The sequence below is a fragment of the Polypterus senegalus genome, chromosome 15 (genome assembly GCF_016835505.1).
Source record: "Polypterus senegalus isolate Bchr_013 chromosome 15, ASM1683550v1, whole genome shotgun sequence".
Taxonomy (NCBI): Eukaryota; Metazoa; Chordata; class Cladistia; order Polypteriformes; family Polypteridae; genus Polypterus; species Polypterus senegalus.
The window spans coordinates 117,865,284-117,879,672 of record NC_053168.1 but is presented as its reverse complement, the minus strand read 5'-3'; the positions used below and the strand labels follow the sequence as shown (position 1 = coordinate 117,879,672).

The window sequence follows — 14,389 nt, the reverse complement described above, 5'->3', positions numbered from 1 at the left end:
TCATTATGTACCCTTTAGACCGCTGCATGTAATACTCCCTCAGGAAGCTGCTTTCCTCAATCATCTGCTCTAACTTACACTGCATTTCTGGATTGTTTGCTAACCTTTGCATGAAAAGGTTAAACAGATACGCAGCAGCTAAAAAGTAAAAACCAGACCTTATGATGGATACACCCATTAGTCACCGTAGTCTCCCTAAAGAAGTTTTAAATGATAATTCATCCCAGTTGTAAATGTAAAGAGCAAATGTGAATTTGTCACGCCTGTATTATGGATTTTATCATGTGCAGTGCCGGAAGTGTAATAAATTTTTTGAAGATGATATTTTCCTTTTCATTCTGTGCTCTCTCTAATGTACAGTGACATAAAATATATTAGTTCTTTGCTCTTTCTAACATTATACTTTGTTTCCCTATGCAGAGGTAATGCATCTAAATTTTCTGATGTCAATGTGAAAATAAAATTCTGTAAATATAACATTGTTCTTTAGAGATGAAGCTCTTTAATTCTGTCTTTACATTCTGCTGTTCCCTTTTGCCTGTGAAATGCATTTGCTGCTGACATTATTATCCAGTTCACTTAAATATGCCAGCTATGCTAGTGACAGGAAACTTTTGTCAAAGCATAGTTTTTCACAGAAGGTCGTTGGGCTTTTTCTGACAATCCAAAAGTCTCATTCTTGTTGTACTAGTCACTCACTGAGGTAAATTCCATGCCACTGAAAGCATTTTCATTTAAGTAGTATACTTAGCACAATAATGTGCTTTTAACAGTGTGTCTGTGGTATGAAACCTACAGAAGAGTTTTCATGATTTTAGCCCAGGAACTCAAAGTATGCCATTTTCTTTGTCTGATAGTTACCCTTCTGTCTGTCCTTACTAATAGAATTGTTTCATTGTCACTTTTTTTCTGGAGAACCTCCTGGGCTTCTGCATCCAGCAATCACACTTTCTTATTAAACTTGCCTCCTTGGGCAACTTCTTTCCATCCCAGATAGCTCACTCACTTAATCATCTCTGACCTCTTCTAGCTTTGTTTTGAGTGGAATTAAGCAATATACTGTACAAAGTCTTTCTCAGGATGTTAATACCATCCCAACAATGTGCCATTGTCACATGGGGATGCATGTAACTGGTGCATATCATTGAAAACCTAAGACTGTCTGCTTTTTTAAGTTGATTCATGGTTATACATCAAGCAGATCTGTAAATAAAAAAGAAAAAGCTTATAACAAATGTGCTGTCAGGTAAATATTAATACATTTTATTTATATACCACCTTTTCCATGATTGGAGTGCTTAGAACCAATGACATCAAAAAAGACATGGCTGTGTGACACAGCACACAGACCAATGTTGCAAGTATTTGGGAACGCTGCATTCCGTTTCCACATGAAAATGGTGAAATGTCATGATTCCTACAACTGAATAATAGTCCAAAAACTCAGAATACTTTAAATGTAGGGATCTGTATAGCAATCCAGTGCCAAGAGTTAAGGGCTAAACTTTATAATAGAGAATTCTCTGCATTGGAATGGCACATAACTAATGTGACATTGGTTGGATTAGCAGATTCCATACTTTTTTATGATAATCAAGATGTCTTGATACAAAAAAAAAAAACTAGTCTATAATGAAAACAATAATTATAATAACATTCCAGCTTTTCCACAGTTTTCCATTTACTGGCCAGTTTTTGTCCTCGTCCTCATATATGGTAATGAACACTGTGTAGTGACTAAGCGGATTGGATCATAAGTACAGATGGTGGAAATTTGATCCTGTTGCATAGTTGAGTGGTCTACCTTGAGATAGGGGCTTGTGAAACTCTTTAATATAAGAGGGCCTTAGAGTCCAACCTCTGCTCAACAGGAGTCAGTTTTGCATGTCCTTAGGATGCTGTGGTATCATGCACAGAATATGTACCAGGCTCAGCCTACAGGGAAAAGATCCTTTGGATGTTTTTTATGTCTTAGCTGGCCTGGGATTTCATCAGTAAGTATAAGATGGCCTTTTATGTCTCATGTTGTGTATTCCCACTCTTTATACTGTTGCCAAGAAAATTGTATTTGAAAGTGAATTGACTTTACACAAAGTGTGATTTAATATGTTTACAGTATGTTTATTGTTTTTTGCTTTTAATAGAGAGTTTGGTGCTCAGTAGGTGAAAACAGAATCAAAATAGTGGAGTTTCTGCACTCAAAAATAAAAGTAGTATATTGGATAGATATGATACCCATTGGCAGGGAAGTGGAATTCCCATAACTTAAGTTTGCTGGTACTAGGAGCTGGCCAACTTTGTAGTGTAGCCAGGACCACAGAGCAAGTTGATGTTTTATAAAACTTATACAGCTGAGTTATTGCTGAGTTTTCCTGCCCAGCCTCAGTTTTTGGTAACCAGAACAATAGGATGCTGACTTGAAATACAGTATGCCATGTTTATTTAAAGTTCAAAATTGTTATGTTGGCACAGTACATTGAGTTTTTACTCTGTCTGCCATACAGCAGTGAAAATACTTATTTTACAAACAACAGTCAATAACAAGTAGACCAAACGAAGTAAGCATGTCCTTCAAAATTTAAGAAGACTGTGCAACTTGCACTCCCAGTGAGGGACCCAAGCTAATAAAACTGAAAAGGAAAGAGGGAAACCATAGAACTACTGGTTCAAATGATGCTTATTAATTATATAGTTTTTGCATATATAAAATTATAAAGTAAAGCAATAGCAAAACGTAAAACAAAAGTTTACCTAAGGGGCAAAACGAAATTGAACAAAGCCAAAAGAAAACCACGTACAAAGCAATAGAATACAAAATTAGCCAAAAAACTAAAGTAGAGTACTTATGCATTACATATGGTGAAAGCAAACTCCTAGCTGTAGCCTCAGGGGACCCTGGATTTTTGGGCTGGGCATAAAGAAGACATGGACAATAACAAAACAAACAACATTAATATACAGTCAGTCAGTCTGTCAGTCATTGTCCAACCCGCTATAGCCTAACACAGGGTCATGGGGGTCTGCTGGAGCCAATCCCAGCCAGCACAGGGCGCAAGGCAGGAACAAATCCTGGGCAGGGCACCAGCCCAACGCAGAGTAATATATAGCATCTACTAAAAAAACCGGAAAAATAAGAAGAGATCATAAAAAATAAAAAAACTTGGCATCATCAGATGTACAGTACAAGAAATGTACAGTAGATGCAGTTTTCAGGTTAAGTGCCTGAGGAGCTAGCTTAAGACCTGTGAATAGAATACTATGCTTTAATCTAGTGGTGCAAGTGTCAGAATGGAGGGGGAATAAGAAAAGTGATTTTGCACAGTGGCCGAGGTCTTTAGAAGACTGTTTGTGGTCCTGAGCTTTACTGGTACTGAACCAGGATATATTGGAGCCAGTAAGAATGAGCTTTTCTCAGATATCTGAAGAAGTAAAGGGGTGATGCTTGTTGACAATATTTTAGGTTTATTTTAAAATCGACTAGGTATCAAGCACAAATGTCTGCATGAGGAAGATATTGTGGAAGTGTGTGGCTAACACTACAGACTGGTATTGACACTTGTTTTTAAATGGCCCTAATGGTTGGTTTATCCTCGTTTTATGGCAGTTATGTAGAAGGCAGGCTCAAAGGTTTTAGAAATGGCTAGTGCAGGGCCTGAACTTGCTTCACTGCAGCTGGAACATTTTCATTTATCCAGGGTGACTGTTAGGATCAACAGCCAACAAAGTGAATACTGAAATCTGCTATTGAAGTCAGTAGCTTTAAAAGCGATGAAGTTCACATGTTCATATTTAAAGCACATTATTAAATTGCATGATGAACACAGAGCAGCAAACCTGACCCATATATTGACACAGTGTTGGTGAATGTTTTTAAAAAAATGATGAAGCAATCTGTGTTCCGAGTGTTTTTTTTTTTAAGAATTATTACTTTTATTAATGAACAGATTAATTTAATAGAAAGAAATAAAGTTTATTTCTTAACAAATAAAACTCTGAAAAGATTTTGTGATCTTGTACATGATACTCCTTTTGGACTTATTAGTAGCTCTTGAAACTTGTTGCATTCTGTTTAGAAACAAATGTAGTTAGTTCAATGATAAAAGATTTTTAGGTTATTTCAAAGCTTCTTTTATTGGAACCAAATTGTTGGTTTCATAGCAAAGACTAATTGAACATATCTGATAATAGGCTTTGGAAAGAGAACACATTCATTTTGACCAGGGTTGTCTTTGTTATTACTGTGCATCAGCATTGAGTTTTGGGTTTGTCTTGTAAAGAGTTTTATATTTAATTATTTTGTTTTTAAAGTATGCATACTTGGTTCTGCTTTGTATACACAATAACTTAATGGAATATGCCATAAAACCTTTGTTTAATATTGCAGTTAAATATTTGAGAAAAAAAAGAAAAGAATTTCTTTATTCTTCTAAACTGTAACATTAATGAGTTACTCACATTTTATTGACAAAGCCCGTGGTCAAAGCTGCTTGCATTTTTGTAGTGTCTATTATACTGTACTAGCAAAATACCCGCACTTCGCAGCGGCGAAGTACTGCCTTAAAATTTTTATTTAGAAAAGTAAACCTTTTTAAACTGAGGGAAAATATACCAATAATTATTTGTTAAGGATCTCTTTGTATACCACTTTGTCAGTTCGGCCCTCCAGTTGTAACATGACCAAGCTGTGCGCTGAGCTTACTCTTGAGCATGCAACGTACAGTTGGCCATGTGAAAAGTAATCTTGTTTCAAATGTCACAGCTTGGATTGCTGCTGTCATAATCGGTTTGAGTTTCATGGTTTGTTTCAATTACAACAGTATCTGTAGGACTTGTTTTGAAGTGACATTCGGCATCTGTCAAACATTGTAAGCACACAACCGGTTTCATCGATAACTTCGCATCCAGCTTTTGAGAGTTGAAACATTCATAAACATCAAAGTGTCCACCACTCAAATCGTCACCTGTGAATCTAAGATGTTTAAGAGGCATTGGCGGTTGTCCAAAGGTGTAAAATATTTGGCCATTTCGGTACACTTGAAAGCAACAACCGAATAATTCAATGGCAGCCATTACCTCACATGCAGAACCATAGGTGAAGGGCTTAAGCATTTCACTCTTCTAGTGCTCCTGTGTAGTATAATTATCTCCTGTACCGTCATCAGTCCACACCTTGAACCTGTCCCAGTCATTCGTTACATAAGACAAAATGTTCCTCCGGATATCAAGAGTGAGCCTGATATGGCCTTGCAATATGTAACACAGGGAATGGAAAAGGCAGGCGCCATCTTTGGGCATGGAAACCACTCAGTAAGTGACAGTTCTTTGATCGATGGTGATCACCTCGATAGACATGATAATGGGGGTACGGTTAATACGATAAAGGAAATGGGTACTTGAACAATGTAAAGTAAGTCTAAAATACCTATACAATAACTATAATCGTAATAAACGAACAATAAAACAGCGGAGAAGCCGTGGATTAAATAAAAAGGCTGCAGTTATCAACAGGGAGATGTGAATACCGTGGCGAAGCAAAGAAGGGAATGAACAGACAGGAGCGACGGATAGCCTTATATAGGCAGGCAGCCAATAACGTGGGAGTGTGGGGTTAAGGATCCACAGCTCACTGAGCACAGGCCATTTTTAAACAAATAATCGATGTGCTCGCGGCTTAGTGAGGGGACGTTGGGCCATAGTGGGCCGCGGGACGATCCGTAGGGTGTGTGGGCGTTTCTCACCTAGTGCACAGGTGAGGAACTGCCCACATTCATGATTGTCCCGTGGCTAATGCTGCAGCTGCTGTGGCCCTCGTCATTTTAAAAAGAAGCGCGAGTCAGTTTTAAGGAAGGGAAAAAATGGAGAGAGGAGAAAGGAGAGGACGGAGGTTACCGGGAGCAGGAGAGGAAGCAGGTCGGTGAAAGAGAGAGAGAGAGCCGCAAAGAGCGAGCGGACGGGCGAGCGAATAAGCGCTCGTGGGCAGCTGCGTAGAAGCTGGGTGTTAGGCCGACACCCACGTGTTTGTGTTGATGTCGCTCCGCTGGCGATCAGGTAGCGGGAGTGACCAGGGAAGGCGACTGGCCGCAGAGAGGCCATTGAAAGGCAGCGGAAGTCGGGAGACTTGGTGGTGGGAATCCCCAGCGTGAGCGACCTGGCTGTTGTGGGAAACCAAGTTCTCCGGGACTGGGATGAGTGCCATACCGGAGCCAGGGATCGGGAGGTCTCCAGTCTTGAGCGTGTGATGTAGGAGGGCAGCTGCAGAGGCGTCTTGCCTGCTGCTAAGCCCATACGGGATAAGCAGGTGAGACGCATACAGAAAATAGGCACCGGATTTGTTATTGTTTTAAAGACTGCTTCCACAAGAAGATTTTAACCTCTGGTTTTAAAGGATTGTTTTTTTTCTATTTATTGGTTTTACTCCACGTTTTCATTTTTGGATTATTTATTGAAGAACTGCACTATTTATTTGAACACTGTTTTTGTTGACTGTTTTTTAATAAAAGCACTGTTACACTTTCTACCTTCCCCTTGCTCAGTAATTTGCCTCCATTGACTAGCTCACTCGGCAACATTATCGACGGTGTTGAGTTCAAGGGTTCCCAAACAGCCAAAGGAGCGTGGAGCCAGAACCCACATCGTCACAGGGAGGCGTTGGGATGGGGGAACCAACGCTGCCTCACACGGTGACCGAGCTGCAGGCTATGGACGTATATATGTACGTAAGTAGGATTCAGTTAGCGTTGGGAACCCGCGTACCAAATTTCTTGAAGATGGGCCCATAGGTAACAAAGACCGTGGAAGAGTTCAATATGGCGGCCGACAGTGGCATCATACCACCGAAATAAGTATGTACATCGGTTTCAGTTAGCTCAGGGAAGCCGCCTACCAAATTTCGTGAAAATGGGGCCATAAATAAGAAAGTTTAACATGGCGGACGTTGTCGACCATTATGACCGTTACGCATAGAATTTCTAAATGAAACCTGCTTAACTTTTGTAAGTAAGCTGTAAGGAATGAGCCTGCCAAATTTCAGCCTTCTACCTACACGGAAAGTTTGTGAATTAGTGATGAGTGTGTCAATCAGTCAGGGCTTTGCCTTTTAGTAGTATAGATTTCAGTCAATTTTTGTTGTAATAGGATCAGTTTAGCTACCTTTTATTCTACTGCCAATGTCTTATTTGCTCCATTGCAAAAACAATTCACTGAAAATTAATACTGTGAAGTTATATTCTTGTATAATAGGTGACTGGATTTTTTTCAATCAAACCACCTTCATTTTATATCAAACCATTAAAAGCAAGCATTATCTTTTGGCAATTGACAGAACAAAGAAAGTTACAATAAGATATTAAACTAAAAATACTATAGAATAAAACTAAAAATGCACTACAATAATGAAGTGATGTACATGGGTCAACTTGGAAAGGATCTGACAGAATAAAAAGTCTAGGAAATAATACACTGTGGAAATGGCATAAAGTATGGTAAAATCAATTTAAAGGGGTTAGATCAGAAAGAGGAATCAGAGAACCAATTAAATTTTACCATAAATTAAGCAATCTTGCGGAGAGGGTTCCATGGAGTAGGAGTTACAATACTATTGTTACTGTTAGTCAAATGTTTAGCTGTGAGGCACTGGGATTGAAAGAACAGCATCAAAATATCTCATGGATATATTTGGGGCTATGAAGTGAGGGATTGGTGGGGGCCAGCTCAGGGTGTCATTGTGTAAATTAATTAAAGTACTTGATTTAGGTCAGGAATCCACCAGCTATATTTTAAATGTTTAATCTGTTGACATTAAATTAATCCATGAGCTGCTTGAATGCATTCTGGTTTCTTAAAATAATAAAGATGGTTTTATCGAAAGATGCTTGTTTTTTAAAAGGAAGCCATATATTGAAAACATGCTAGCTGCTGCCCCTGAATAATAAGGATTACCAGCATCTAGTTTAGGCACGTCTGAGAGTGGTTTATTATTTTTTTTAAGTTAGGATATTAAAAGGATTTGTATTTGGTTTACTCTCCAGTAGTCTTGATGAATAAATAATACTTAAGTGGTTATATGTGGGTGTGTTTGTGTGTGTCCTGCGGTGGGTTGGCACCCTGCCCAGGATTGGTTCCTGCCTTGTGCCCTGTGTTGGCTGGGATTGGCTCCAGCAGACCCCCAGTGACCCTGTGCTCGGATTCAGCGGGTTGGAAAATGGATGGATGGATGGTTATCAACAGCTGTTTGTTAGTAAACACAGGTTTCAAGGAGATGTGCAAGGGCCATACTTAAAACAAAATTTTTCAGGTGAAATGTATTATTAATACAAAAAAGAAAATGAATTATTACTTAGTATTTGCTGTGTTGTAAACCTAAATAATATCTGAGTCAACCAGTTTTTTTTTTATTGATGTCAAAAACTAATAGTAACGCAACAAAAAAAAGAAAGCTATTTCCATTGAAGAAACTGATCTTTGGAATGGCCCACAAGTTGGTAGGTATAGTATACCTTCACATTATGGACAAAGGAACACTTGGAGCAAATACAGAGTTCATATTGAAAAACATACTTTGCTTTTTGAATATGTGGGGAATAAAGCAATTTCCTTAAACCATAAAACTTGTTATATTTGCAAGAGTGAGTGTATGCAAAGTAACCATCAAGAGGCCATTGACTGCTCTAACAGAGTTAGTCATTTAGAGCTAACATGAGAGATTGTGTATTTTCCAGAGTCATAGATCTTGGCATCATTCACAATTGGCATGAAAAATCTATTATTAAGATGCTTTTATTCTATTTCATATATAGTTATCCAGAAGATAGGTTGAAGTGTTAGAGACTTAATAGTCAAGTAGAAAAAGATTCTACAGTTTAATTTATCCAGATCAAATTCACATTTGGCATAGCTACAACATCATGTGTGATAAAGTTTTAAGCTTACTTACGTTTTGTTTTGCTTTCTATTTTCACAGACATCAAGAGTAAAGTATAATTTTCCCATTGCTACTTCAGATTTGTACAAAAAGTCATGTTCACCTAAATATATTTACATTTCTTTATTTAGCAAATCTTATTATCCAGAATCGCCTGCAAACCAGTTACAGACATTGTGAATACAATGGCAGCAGTACTACCTAAACTATGGTTTTGGTTATGTGAAAGGTTAATAAAAAAAATGTTTCATATACAGTAAACATCTAGAAGAAGAAAAACTAAGCCTTCAAATTTACAAATAATGGAGAACTGGTAGAAATTAATTTAGGCATTGTAGTTAGTTAAAGCACAAAACCAGTCACAGACAATTCACAGTAGATTTGTCAGGCCTCACATGTTTTAGTAAAGTTTAAATAAAGTGGCTCAACCTGTGGTAGATTCTGCAATTTTCAGATTATGAACAGAAGAGTGTTGTATTTCAGCCAAAGTAATCCCCAGCTTGGGTTCAAATGCTATTTTTATTTCCTTTTTGTTCATTTTCAGTTCTTTTGTTTATGTTAATATCGTTGGTCATTTAGTTTCTATGTTTCTCTATATTTACTGTTATGATCTGTGTGTCTTGTGGGTGGCTCTTCAAGGAGCAGGGCCACCTGGCCATAACTGTTTCGGACTGCCTTCAGCTCTGTAAAGGTTGAGGAAAACCCACACTTCTTTACGGTTCATTGAATATGCTGGTGTTGGTGAGTTTTTTGTATTTGAATTTACTTTGTGCTTTGGTAATTTTCAGGATGATGACATTTTCTGGGTTTTTTTTTTTTTTTTGGACTCTTCTTTGGGACATTGTTTCAGGATTGCCTATTTCCATCAAATTCTTTTGTTTTTTTATTCTTTGCTTATAAAAAATCAATGTTTGCCTTCTTGTTACTAGCTGGGATTTGACAGTCCCACCCATACTGTGCATTTTGAGGTGTTTGAGACTCTTGTACTTAGAACTCCAGATTTATAGCAGGGACTGTTTCATCATAAGAGTGGAAGAATCTTGGAAAACCAGACATTATATTTGCTGATTCTTAACAGTGACACTTGAAGACTGACCATAGATGCCTAGTTGAAGCATGTATAAAGTGAGAGACTGTCCTGTAGCTACAGAAAGGCAGCTCATCTGCTGTACAGTAATTCCATGACTGTAATTCCTAATGTGTGCCAGACTTAAAACATAAATAACAATTGCATACTTGTTATTTTTAATACTAGGGGGCTTCGGCCCCTTCTTACTTTGCTCGCCGACCCACAGCCTGCGCTACGTGCCAGCCGCTTCACCAAACAACAAATCTTTAAATTCTCGCGGATAGGTTTCTTCATTGGGAAGAAACACTACTTTTCCCTGATTGCAACACGAATTAGACAATTTACAAGTCTCCAACATATGTTTAAAGCTGAACAATAACTGCATACTTCTGTCATATCACATATGTCCATATATTCTATCTCTGTTCCATTATTTCACTGAGTAATAATTTCCTTTTGTTAGCGCTAATGCGATCTTTACTTTGTTTTTTTTTTTTTAAGTTTTATTAATTTTATTGCAATCATTCCATACAAATCAATCAATTTTTACAAAAAGTAAAATTGAGTTAAGAACAAGTCGACCCCCACCCCTGAGAGAGAGAGAGCATGGCAAACAGCGTAAAATTTAAGGCTTGTAAACATACCTAAATTAATAAGTTTGATAAGCCAATAGAGATTAATACAGAAGACAAAGAAATACAGAAATAATTGCTTCCTCTGTGCTTTAAGATCTTATTTTAAAATATTACTGATTAGATCCTGCCATGTTTTGAAAAAAGTCTGTACAGATCCTCTAACTAAGTATTTGATTTTTTCCAATTTCAAATAGTATAAAACATGGTTTCCCACTGACTTAAAAGAGGAGTGTTTGGGTTCTTCCAGTTTAGCAGAATAAGTCTGTGTGCCAAAAGTGTAGTGAATGCAATCACAGTTTGTTTGTCTTTCTCCACTTTAAACCCATCTGGAAGAACCCCAAACACAGCTGTTAATGGGTTAGGAGGGATTGTGAGTCCAAGACTGTCTGAGAGGTAATTAAAAATTTTGGTCCAGAATGATGTTAATTTGGTGCAGGTCCAGAACATGTGACCCAGTGAGGCTGAGACTTGATTGCAGAGTTCGCAGGTCAGATCATGACCTGGAAACATTTTGGAGAGTTTTGGACAAGACAGATGTGCTCGATATATAACTTTGAGTTGTATAATTGTATGCTTTGCGCATATGGAGCTCGAGTGAATTCTCTGCATTGCTACTTTCCACTCCTTTTCTGATATATTAATTGAGAGATCTTTTTCCCAGTGTCCTCTTGGATCTTTGAAAGGGAGGGATTCTAAAATGATTTTATATATTGCTGAGATGGTGTCTGAGTCCTTGAGATTGAGCAATATTTTTTCCACGTTGGATGAGGGTGCAAGATGAGGAAAATCGGGAAGGTTCTGTTTAAAAAAATCCTAATTTGAAGATAGTGAAAGAAATATGTAGCTGAAATGTAATTGTTCATAGGATGCAAAGACGTTTTCTATATAAAGATCTCTAAGCAAGTTAATCCCAAATTTTTTCCAGATATTAAAACTGCATATGTTTGTGAAGGTTGAAAGAGGTGGTTCTCTTGCAGAGGTGCCACAGATAGAAGCTTCTCCGTCTTAAAATGCTTTCTACATTGGTTCCATATTCTAAGTGAGTGAAGCACAATTGGGTTATTAGTATATTGCGATAACTTGTTTATTGGGCACAGAGCAGGGAATATAAAGAAGTACTGCAGGATTTTACTTCTATTGCGGACCAAGCCTGTCTATGTTCTTCTATTTGTGTCCAGGTTTTAATCGCTTGTATATTTGCTGCCCAGTAATAAAACTGGAAGTTAGGTAGAGCCATGCCCTTCTGCCTTTTTCTTTGTAGGGTCGCTCTTTGATATGTGGATGTTTTGAGTTCCAAATAAATGAGGTTATTGTTGAATCTAATTGCTTAAAAATGATTTATTGATGTATATTGGGATGTTTTGAAATAAAAAGGAGCTTAGGAAGAATATTCATCTTAACAGTGTTAATTCTTCCAGCTAGAGTGAGATGAAGGGTTGACCATCTATGCAAGTCTTGCTTAATTTTTTCCAGATGGCGAAATTTTGTTGATAAAGAGCTTTATGTTTACTTGTGATGTTTACCCCTAGGTATTTAAACTGTTCTGCAATGATAAAAGATAGGGTATCTAATCTAATATTATATGCTTGAGAATTCACTGGAAAGACTTTTATTCAGATTTTATTCAGATTAATTCTGAGACCAGAGATCTTTTGAAATTCTGTGAGTGCTGTTAAGACTGCAGGCACAGAATTTTCTGGGTCTGATATATACAGTACCATATCATCTGCATATAATGAAATTTTCTGTTCCAGTCCTTCTCTGATAATCCCTTTATCTGATCAGTATTTCGACAATGTATTGCCAGTGGTTCAATGGCGATTGCAAACAGTAGCGGTGACAAGGGGCATCCTTGTCTAGTACCACGTTCTAGTTTAAAGTAGTCTGAACAAATGTTGTTGATACAAACTGAAGCTTCTGGATTGGTATACAGTAATTTGATCCATGCACAAATGTTCGGGCCAAACCCAAATTTCTCCAGTGTAGTAAAAGGGTATTTCCATTCAATCATGTCAAATGCTTTTTCTGAATCCAATGATAATGATATTTCTGGGGTGTTTGATTTAGTTGGTGAGTATATTGCATATCAGCCCCTGATAAATCCAGTTTTATCTTGTGATATTACCGAGGGGAGCACTTTCTCCATCCTTCTAACTATGATTTTGGAGAGTATTTTAACATCATTATTCAGAAGTGAAATTGGTCTGTATGATGCACATTGTAATAAGTCCTTATTTTGTTTTGGAAAAACGGTGATTAGTGCTTGGCAAAAGGTTTGAGGAAGAGTTTGGTTGTCTCTGGCTTCTGTAAATGTTGCTAATAGGAGGGGAGCTAGCTGAGCAGAGAATTTCTTATAAAATTCTGCAGGGTAGCCATCAGGGCCTGCTGCTTTCCCGCCTTGAAGTGACTTAATAGCATCTAGTAATTCTGATAACACCTGAGGTTTATCAAGTTCCTCTGCACTAAAAGTGTCTATTTGTGGTATCTGTAATGTATCCAGAAATGCATTAGATTGTGTATTGTCTTCTTTAAGCTGGGTAGTATATAGAGATTTATAGTAGTCTCTGAAAGTGTGTATTATATTTTTGTGGTCGATGAGTTTGTCTCCATTCGTGTTGGTGATTACTGAGATTGTGTTGTGCACTTCTTGCTTGTGAATTTGTTGAGCTAAAAGCTTATTAGCTTTCTCTCCATGTTCATAGTAATGATGTCTGGATTTATAAATTAGTTGTTCAGTTTCTTTAGTTGTCAAGAGGTTTAGTTCTGAATGCAGAGCCTGCCTCTTACTATGTAGAGCCTCGCTTGGTAGTCTGGCATGTTCTTCATCTATTCTACTATCAGTTTTTTTGAGACGTTCTAATTTTATTACTTTCATAATGTCTAACCTGCACTGATAGATAGATAGATAGATAGATAGATAGATAGATAGATAGATAGATAGATACTTTATTAATCCTAAGGGGAAATTCACAATTCGCTCTGCATGTGTATCGCGCCAACATTTTTGAACCTCTTTACGATGTTCTACTTTGTCTTCTACTCTTTCTTTTATTTGCATTTATTATTATGACTTTTATTATGTCTTTTATAACCCCGCTTGGAGCTGAGAGTGCAGGAACTGTGTCTGACAATAGTATTCACACGAATGAGAAGTGATTGGACCATGGACGTGGTTGTAATTGTTTTATAGGAGGACGGGACTTGTCAAAATCTCTTGGCAAAAAGTCTTGTCTCGCAGGACCTGAAATTATCTCTTGCGGGAGTTGAAATTATCTCTAAGAAAGTCTCGTCCCAGGATTTCCTTCTATAACAGAGAGATTTGCTATAAACTATATACAGTAAATGTTACCGGCAATGTATGAAAGGCAGACATTGTATAGATTGCCTAGGCAATATATGGAATGCCAAAAATAGGACGTCAAAGTATGAAACGCTTAATATTTCACACATTTCCTAGGCATTCTATGCAGTGCCAAAAGACAAATCGGCAAAGTATAAAATGCTAATGCAGAAAAGCAATGAAGTGCAATTCAAAATGCCATTCAAGCCTTCCTTGTTGGAACAAGTAGGTTAGTTTTTTTTCTCTTATTTTTTTCAGTAAGAAAGTTCTGTATTTTATTTGATGTTTTCTTTTTTCATTTCTGTAATTTTTAATGAAGGCCATTTCAGGACTCTCGTTTCAAGTTTTACTTTTTTGTGTGAAAGACAATTAAGTGCAATTTAAAATATAATTTTTTCCTTCCTTGTTGCAACAAGTAGGTTCAT

At 37.4% G+C, this 14,389-nt stretch overlaps 1 protein-coding gene across 1 annotated transcript in view; it reads left to right on the top strand.

The window, feature by feature from the left end:
* LOC120516042 (vacuolar protein sorting-associated protein 13B-like) overlaps positions 1 to 14,389 on the top strand; it is a 614,714-nt gene that overhangs the window by 399,432 nt on the left and 200,893 nt on the right. The window lies entirely within an intron of this gene.